We start from the raw sequence: 10,172 nt of genomic DNA, 5'->3' as shown, positions 1-10,172 counted from the left end.
TCTCTCCTCTGCACACACACACACACACACACACACACTGAGAGATAGACATATATACTCATGAAATAAAATGAGAAAATCTCCCAAGCACTGCCCAGTCCCCTCTGCTGCTGTTCAGTATGGCCCTGTGTGTTTTTGTGGTATAACAGGCCTCCAAGGGGGAGGGGGGGTATCATAGAGCCAGGATGATGAGGTCACACATTATGAAAGTAAATTACTGCTTGCTTAAGGAGGGAAAGAGGAAGACTACTTATGACACTGTACTATCAGTACTATAACTATAGTAGGAGCTTGTAATCCATTAATGTTGATACGCATGCTCATCCATAAACAGAAAAGCAGGATCCATTAATAACAGTCTCATAAATAACCAACACACATCAACACGCACTCTTCAGGGCAAGTAAAATGTATCTCACACAAACACACATCTGAGCAGTCTGCTATTCTCACATCAAACAGAATCCCATGGGGGACCGACTCAGTGTACGTAGCCATGCAGAAAAAATATTCTCCTTCAGTCACTGTCTTGAAAGCCCCCTGCGATTACAAGTGAAAAACTACATACTGATGAACCTTCAAGGTCAGTAAGCTGCCTCTTCCCCAGTCAGGGCTTCACAAAACAGTCTTTTGCATTTAAAAATAGATCCTGCTTCTGCATAAGGTTAATACTGCACCATGCAGGTAATTGAGATACCACACCTTAACCCATACCTCAAAGGCAAAGGGACAGTGGAACAGTGCACACGCTAATTTGGAGGCGTAGAACAATGCTGATGGCATCACCAGCATATGAAAAGAGCATGATGGTATGCTGTAGGGTAGTGATTCTCCACGACTGGGCCGCAACCCAAAGTGAGGGTTACTGGGCTGCATGGATGTTATCTGACAAGAGCTGATCATCCCCCGTTTAATGTACAGAATGATTCAGGCTATGAAGGGGGACATTTTATCTGTGCTCAATTTTAAATTAGAGATGCACTGATATCAGTATCGACTTCGATATTGGATATTGATTCCAATAGCCGGATCGGGTATCAATGACAATAGGACAATCTCGTATTGGATAACAATTCAGAACATTCATATCTATGTATTTATTTGTTACATTTTGTTTCAGAGAGTTATGAAAGCAGTGGTTAAGTCAGCCTGATGCTCCATTACACATAAAAGAACGATCCCAGTCACATCCACAGAATGAGGCATACAGCTTATCAATTAAACACTGGTATCTGATCGGTACTCGGTATTGGCAGCTTGAGTGCATCCCTTCTTGGGGTAAGAGGTTGTGTATAATGTGATGCCGCCAATGCACACACACTGATAATGGACGTTATAGTGAAGTAAGGGACATGTTGTGTCTGACACATTTGCATATTCACAGAGTGGATACATTTTGTATGTTTAAATTACAAAGAATCCCACCCACCCACTACTCTTTGCCAGCTTGCCAGTCCCCATTTCCAAAAAAGCTTGAGAACCCCGATCATATTCTCCCTACAATATTTGATCGGGATGTTTTAAGTACTTTATTTTGAACCAGTTGTCAAAGGAAGCTCTATATGCCCATGGGGCAGGTGGTAATTGAATTCAGAAATGGATTGTGAACCATGAAAGATTGTGAAACACAACAAGCATTACTTGCCTGATACTGCATAACATCCGCTCAGGATTTATGGGTTTCTACGTTGGAATAATTCAATCAGCGTTAATATTCTGCTCCTGACCTCCCTATTGACGCTGTGTTTACATGTTTTTATAACTGCTTACGCACTGACATAACAGATTTGCAGTGAACTTTTATTCCGATGAACTAGATAAAAATGAAAATGCATCACAGTCTTTCTGTACTCGTTTCCTGATTCTCACTTCCATGAGAAAGGTGAGAGGAGAACCTTACCCTCAAACTGCCGGATGTTAATATTGTACAATCGTTCATCCGCCTCCACAAACCTCCCACTGCAGGTTTGGAAGAGTGGCGATACCACCAGCTATTCTGTCCACTAGTATCTACCTAAACCAGACCTGGGCATCTTACGGCCCGCGGGCCACATCCGGGCCTTTGTGCGTCCCTGTCCGGCCCGCGTGAGGCCAATCATAAATTACAAAATAAATTTAAAAAATATCTATGTCGAGTGTGCAATACAACGGTGCTGCTTTTGTTTTGAAAAGCGTTATTTGTATTACTTCCGTGTGGACGTATGCGCGTGCGTGATTGTGAGTGAAGGTGAACAGCGGCAATCACAAATTACAAAATAAATTTAAAAAAACATCTATGTCGTGCGTGCAATACAACTGTGCTGCTTTTATTTTGAAAAGTGTTATTTATGGACGTATGTCCGTGCGTAACCTGTGAGTGAAGGTGCACAGCGACAAGTGATGCCCGGTTTCCCCCGAGATGTCCGCTCACGCTAAAAAAAGAAAAGTAGATGACGAATGCCGTGTTTTCAACAAGACATGGACTGCCAAGTATTTCTTTACAGTAATTAAAGGTAAAGCCGTGTGCTTAATTTGTGGTACACAGGTTGCTGTGTTTAAAGATTATAATTTGAATCGCCACTACACGACGAAGCACGAGGATAAATACCGGAATCTGTCTGATGAAGAGCACGCAAGGGAGGCTGATGCGTTGATGGTAAAACTGCAAACCCAACAAGGACTTCTTACCAAACTTCACACCCCCAGAGATAAAATAATATTAAAAATAAATTAATATTAATATTAATAAATTAATAAAAAAATAAAAATAAATTGCAGTGATTCAATGATTGTTTTTGTTTTCTTATTTCAATTTCACATAGCCTAATATAAATATTTAAGGATTAAGAGTTTAAATAAAACCATCAAAAGCAATCTGCTTTTGTATAAAGTCAAGTTAGGTTCAATGAAATTATTATTATTTATCTTACGGTATATCAAAAATAATATTGAGCAAAATTTAATTGAAATATTGTCGATGTGGCCCTCCAGCAGTGCTCGGGTTGCTCATACGGCCCCCGGTAAAAATTAATTGCCCACCCCTGACCTAAACCATAACTGCCCATGTTATTTGATGGGGACGGGCATTGATCTATTTAAAAAGGATGTTTAAATATCTTCCACTCAGTCCTACTAAAATGTGTTCGAAGTCAGCAACAATAACAGCCCATCCCTTCATTCCTACTTCCAAAGCCACTCCCCCAAAAGTACCAATATGAACGTAAACATATAACGAACATTAGTATGCACAGCTGTCAAGATAGCGGCTTATGGAAGATTGTGTTGATGCGCAATGAGAGCATGGCAGGCAGGTAGACAATCAATTCATTCCCAGGACCCTGACCTGTGACAGCCACAGATACTGGATCTTTTTTTTTCTGCTAGAACATTTGATCCATTGATTGCCGTCTGGATGTAATAAGAATTTACAAATACAACAAAAATGTTTTTGAAGATTACCAACCCTACCTTTGGGTAGGATGTTCCCAGAACTACTGTCAGATCAAGAAATACACATAATAAAATGTTCAAGTCAATGCATTTTTCAAATAAACTCTGTGGTAGAAACTACAGGAGGATAAATGACTGCATGACGTTTGTAGATCATCGTTTGTTTATAGCCAAGTGTTCATGCTAATGAGAGAGTGGATGAGCTCTAAACATTATTTTCACAGTCACAAGGCAAACCACTAAATTATTAATTAAGAGCTTTCTCTGCATATACAAATATCTTACATTTCATTCATTTGGAGCCTAAAAGAATCAGCATGAAGCAACTGGTCCCTGCTTGGGATCTGATAACTGAAGGAGTGTCCTTTCATGCTTTGACTTTGTGTATCTACCAGAGCAATGGATCAGCTCTCTAGGGTTTCCTTTTGTCTGTAAGGGAAGCCATGTTGGTTTGCTGTGCCTTAGACCTTCACCTTTTGACATTTGCTGTTTCACGCCAGAGAGAGTGATCATCTATAATGCCATCACGAAAGGAATGCCTTCCATCAATTAAAAGCAGCAAGACCTTTAGATGTAGAGAAATGTATTGATCACAAGCTTGAGTATGTTGCACACATTGTTTTTTCATGGTGGTGCACTAAGTAATGCTGTAATCACTTTTCACTAAGTGTCATAATGCACATGCAATAAATGATCTACATTATATTTAAATGAAATAGTGGTGTTACTAACCTCCCTCCGCTGTTCTACAACCAGAATCAGACATGCTTTACTACAGGCATAAAAATGTAAATAATATGGATTTTGTTGCTATCCCTAAATATCAACCACTACTAATGGTCATCACTAAGAGGCATTATCACCGCGGGTGGCATTACCTGTATATGTAAACTTGTGAAAAAATAAATCTCCTAATGGCTCTCAAATGCATTTATTTTAGTCCAAGAGGCACTTTATGGTCTTTTGCACTTAAGACCTTTTAAATCAAACATGATCTGAAAGCAGTTTCTAAATAAAGCTGTGTATTTGCTGTATTGTACCCAAGAAAAAAATGAAGATTTGGAAAAATGAAAATGAGCAAAAAGGGTAATATTTAGTGTGAAATTATATTATCAGTGAAAACTCAGAAATTAAACTGTTTTATCCAAATCCTTATTATCTTCAATGTATTATCTACCATTACATCTATTCACCATCAGTCATATTATTGTTCCATAGAATAGTGTATTTTCAGGACACTGTGACAAGGAAGTCTAGATGTAGCATAAAAAATAAAGGCCTATTAGAGTGAGATATGATCTACTGTATAGTAACAAGCCATCACACTGTGTAACCTCTTTTATTCTTGCAGGAGTCAAGGACACCATCTGGCTGCACTCCGCATGACACATGAGATGTCAGATGTCAGACAGGTGTGGTAAACCACATTATCATCCAACATCTGCCTCCCCAGTGAACATACCTAGATATTCTCTCCTTGCACTAGCAATCAAGCTGTACGTTAAATCCTTTTTGTATAATGGTCTAAACAATATGTATTATATATGATTAATTGTCTTATATAATATGGAAGGTAAATCAGTAAAAAGCCTAGAACCATGTAAGGAAAACTAAAACATCCATGCTTTACTCAGAAATCCATGTACAGGGTGTTTTACATTGTATTCACAGGATTATAATGTGGAGTGTGGGATACAACCATGAACCACACACCCCCTGCTACGACTGCAAGATCCTAGCATTAAATGCATCTAAATGCATCTTGGAAAGATGAAGGAAAGGCCTCACATGTCAAATCCCATGCAGTGTTTGGTAGTGATATTTTAAATATAATGGACATATATTCATGAGACGAACAATAGGTTAAAGCTCAGCAATAATTAAACTCACACACACTAACACATGCTCACCGGCACTCACAGCATGTACAAGTCATACACACACAAATAGTAATTTGAAATTTTAGGACAAAAAAGTACTACTTTCAAATGTAAGAATCTCTTAAGTATTTGCTGTAACATCCCTGACCTCGCTTATAACCAATATACAGAAACGAGATGCAGCCTTTCACTCACTATGGAGGTCAGGGGGGACAAGTTGAAAATGTATGAGAAAATTATGTTTAGTGTTCGGAACTGCCAAGGTTACTGTTTCTCCTGAACCTATAGCATAGACTGTTTTGGACATGTCTGATTGTAACCATGGACATACCATAACCAGAATATAGAGTAAAAAATATCGTTTTTTTTACAGAGGAACTGACCAGATTTATGCTAATGTTTAAAGTTAAATATTTTTCTATGTCAGTTTAAAACATGTTAGTAATAAATATGTTTCTTACCTAAAAAACTGATCTTCAGCAATTATCTTCTAAAATGGAAGTCCAACAGAGGCAAACTGCATGTAATCCAGTACCTTACATAGAGAAACTGTGCTGGACGTTTTCTTCTCCTGTGTCCCTCTTTCAGCAAAAAAATGTTTGCCTCTCCAGAAAGGAAGGCTGCACTTTCCTCTTTTGAAGGAAACTCATGATAAGTTCCTTCCTCTGCACTACAACAATAACTGCATTCAAGCAACCAGGGGCACTGGGATCACATCCTGTGTTTGAGGTAAAACACTGCTTTCACAAAGCCTTACACTACAGATTGTGCTTCTTTAACACTTGTTCATACATTTAATGTGACCAAGAGTGTGATAATATATAGTGCAGAATTAAATCATCACAAAAAAGGTCAGTCTAAAAGTCTTTTGAAGACTGTATTTATCAAATCCATGTAAAAGTGGTGGTATATTAGAATTCACACATCTAACATTTTGGCATGTCTAAAATTTTCTCTGAAGCAGTTTAAGTTTAGTTTCATGGGTTAGGCATCTCAAAGGGGTTAGTGATACATGTATATAATTAAATTGTATTTTTTCTTCTAAACAGTATACATGTACAATATCCTGTTTGTTCAACACAACTGAATGATAAACTGTAATTGTCTAATCACAACACATATCTATTATTCATGCTTATCTATTACAACGGACATACAGTTATGTGTATTTGCACTTCATGACTGTTTGGTCTATAAAAGCAGCTGTAGACCATAAACTAGTCGATACAGCTTTGTCCAAATCCAGCACATTCTCACTCCCAACTCGTCAAATGCTGACACTTGGTCAGTGGCCCTAAGCTTCAAGCTATGGCGCTGTAGGTACCACCCTACGCCTCGTGTTAGTTTTGGACAAGGCAGGGACGGCATGTCAGTTTGCTCTCGTTAAATGAATAGTGTCTTTTCAAGATGTGACTGACAACTCTTGTGACTAATGACTAATGTGCAAAAATGTCAAAATTGACCTTATGTTTCGCAGAGGACCCTACCCACAGTCTCTGGAATGAAAGTCCTATGTTTGCTTAACCCCTCCCCCTCCCATACCACTGGATCTGCAAACTATCTCACTCTTTATATTACGCTGTTGTTTTGAGAGTTTTATAATGACGCCGTGGGTTTACGTTGGAGTTAGTTGAAAGACCAAGGGGCACTGACCAACTGTAGGTATTTAATGATTTGGGAGTGAGACCAGGTTGCCAAATCCTGTGTATCTTTGTCATTTTGTTCATGAATGTTTTGGAATTCTCCACTTTCGAGTGTTAATGTTAGCTATATAATTATGAATTTTGTAAAATCAAATTCTTGTTGTATGCTTTTCACTTTAACTGTTAGTTGTGTTGTATTTTAAGACAGGTTATTTTGTTTGTCGCACATTTTTAGATATGCAGACTCAATGGATGATATCTGGGAACAAGAGGAACGATATACAGGCCAACTGAGATAATGTCTTTCCTTTGCTAAAGCTCTGAGGTAGGATGTTTGTTTTTTTCTCATTGCCAGCTGTTTAATGTTGTGGAATATTGAGAGCGTACACAATATTTTTAATTCAGTGGCCTCTTAAGCTTTGTCATGACCTTATGAAAGTTCATGAAATTATATGGTCTGTAATAGACATGGACATTCAGACATCATTCAGAGTGATTTAAACTTGTTTAGAACATCATTATCCAAAACTTTATTATAACCAGAACTTCAGAAAATCTGAAGTTGACATTACAGCCCTTTTAACCCCTAGGCGTATTTTTAGTCCTCTGCTCGAAAATTGTAACCCATACTAAAAAGACTATAATTCTGTAACTACAAGGTCTATTTTAAAAATTGTGATGGTTGAATAACACTAGGAATTGTGAGTTTATTTGTTGAGATGAGTAAATATTGGGTATATGTTACTGGTTAACAGTAGCTGAAAACAGAACACAGCAAACAGGGAAAATTCCCAGGTTCGCCTGAAGAAAAAGCACTTTAATTTTTTAGATGAGGCCCTGGCAAGCCTAAAAAACATTCCCAATTCATAGCACAAAGGGTTCAGGTGCCTCACAAAAAGGTGTGGTGTAAATAAAGTGAAGCAAACCCCAGTTATAGGTGTTTAGGTACGAAAAAACATGCCAAATTCTCATTTTCGAACCAGGATTTGCAGCTGTTCCATTGGACTTTTATATACTATATACAACTATATATTTCACTATATTTCACTTTGTTTATCACTCATATTGTACAATCTATCATAACAGAGCTGTTTGGCATCTGTTTGGCATCATTTTGAGCCATTTTGACCTCTCATATCTCTCCTCCATGCAATTTCCTCGTCTCTGTCTGTGTCAGCCTATAGTGGGCGGATCTTGTCATGTAACCCGGCATTCGAACCGGGTGATTATTTCAAACACACCAGTGTGTTTCATGAAGTGATTGACAGAATTTTCAGCCACTAAAAAGCCAAAACCGTGCCGCACTCCCACCCCCAGCCCCAAGCCCCTGTATGATTCGCCGGTCAGCATATTGACCTCAATCTTGTGTCAGATGTTCTGCTGGTCCTGTTTGATATGTGGGGTGCCGTAAGTCGCGGCTGGGATCGGTAACGGAGAACATAGCTCGCCGTCTCCCCCCCCCCCCCCCCCCCCCCCCCCCCCCCCCCCTCTAGAGCCAAGTTGGGCTCCGCTCGGGGTTAGAAGGTTATTAATTCTTTGTTGGTTCTCAGGGGAAAGATGGTGAGGGATTGGGACGGGCAGCAGCAGACTGGAGGAGACGAGGACAGAGAGGTGAAGAGAGATGGAGCTGAAAAACACTATCACCTGTACACAGGTGGAAACTGCTACATTGAAATTACGAGAGTTTTGTATAAGAATGATTAAGTGTATGTACATTTTTTGTTGTTGTTGTTTTTTTGCATCCTTGCAAAAGAGAACAGCTGGAGAACAACATGGAGGCTTGTCAGAAGCAGCTCAAAATATTGTCCTATGTATAGTACACTATAAGAAATGCATAGTATAGTATGTCATAATACATTTCATAGTATAATATACCAAAAGAATATAAAAAATGTATTAGATCAGTACGTCAAAAAAGTCATAAAAAGCCTAGTATAGTATGTCATAGAAATGTTCTATCAACATCATAGTATAGTGTGTCATAAAAGAGTCTCAACATTTCATAACAAATATCAAAGTATATAATGCCATAATATTGTAATGTCCCACTTATGAGTCGGAGACAAGAGTGAAGTCCTTGCATGAACTGGTTTATTAACGTAAACCACACAAAACAGTGCCGAGCACACTCACATAAGTGAACACGAAGTTTCATACAGTTTTACAACTCTTCTTCGTCTGTCCCGGTCCAACAACCCTTCCTAGCTCACGTCACAGAACAGGTAAACGACATACAATATTATAGCTTTTTAAAGACTTTTTTGAAATGCTATACTATATTTTGTTTCTGGATGTTTTTCAATATACTGCACAATAATTATGAAAAGGACTTTTTGACATGCTTTATTATGACTTTTCCGGCTTTTTTTGTCATACTAAACCTTTTTCACCGTATTATATTATGACTGTTTTTAGACATACTATGACCTTTTTATAACTTTTTAAGACATACTATACTATCATTTGTATGACTCTTTTCAACATACTATATTACACTTAATGATTTTTCTGACATGCTACACATGCAACACTATGCTATGTTACGACTTTTCAACATTGTATACTATGATATTTTCTGACATTTTGCGAAGACTTATACTATGGCTTTTTTCTGACTTGTTTTGACATATTATACAGACATATTTCTGACATTTTTCGACATACTGTACTGTGATTTTTAAATGACTTTTTGTTGGCATATTATATGATGACGTGTTAATTACTTTTTTCTGTAAAACATACAACCACTTTTTCATGATTCTTTTACTTCATTACATCATACATATGTCCTTGCACTGATATACTATGGCTTTTTTATGACTTTTTTTTAACTTGCTATACTCTGACTTTTCAGACTTTTTTGACATAATTTATTATGACTTAATTGTGACTTTTTTAATGTACGATACTAAGACTTTTTATGACTCTTTAATAACATGCTATACAACAAACTTCTCATGACTATTGATAACATACTTTTCGATTACTTTTTTCCAGCATACCATACAATTACTTTTTATTACTTTTTTGATATAATTTATGATCTTATGACTTTTTTCTTCCTACTATTCTTTCACTTTTATAGCTTTTTTTGCTATACCATGACTTAATATGTTATTTTCAACATCCTATACTGCGACTTTTTTCTGACTTTTTTAGACATGCTATACCATGACTTTGTATTCGTTTTTTAATTACTTTTTCATTATACTCTACTATG

The sequence above is a fragment of the Pholis gunnellus genome, assembly GCF_910591455.1.
Source record: "Pholis gunnellus genome assembly, chromosome: 10".
Taxonomy (NCBI): Eukaryota; Metazoa; Chordata; class Actinopteri; order Perciformes; family Pholidae; genus Pholis; species Pholis gunnellus.
This window is presented reverse-complemented; position numbering follows the sequence as displayed.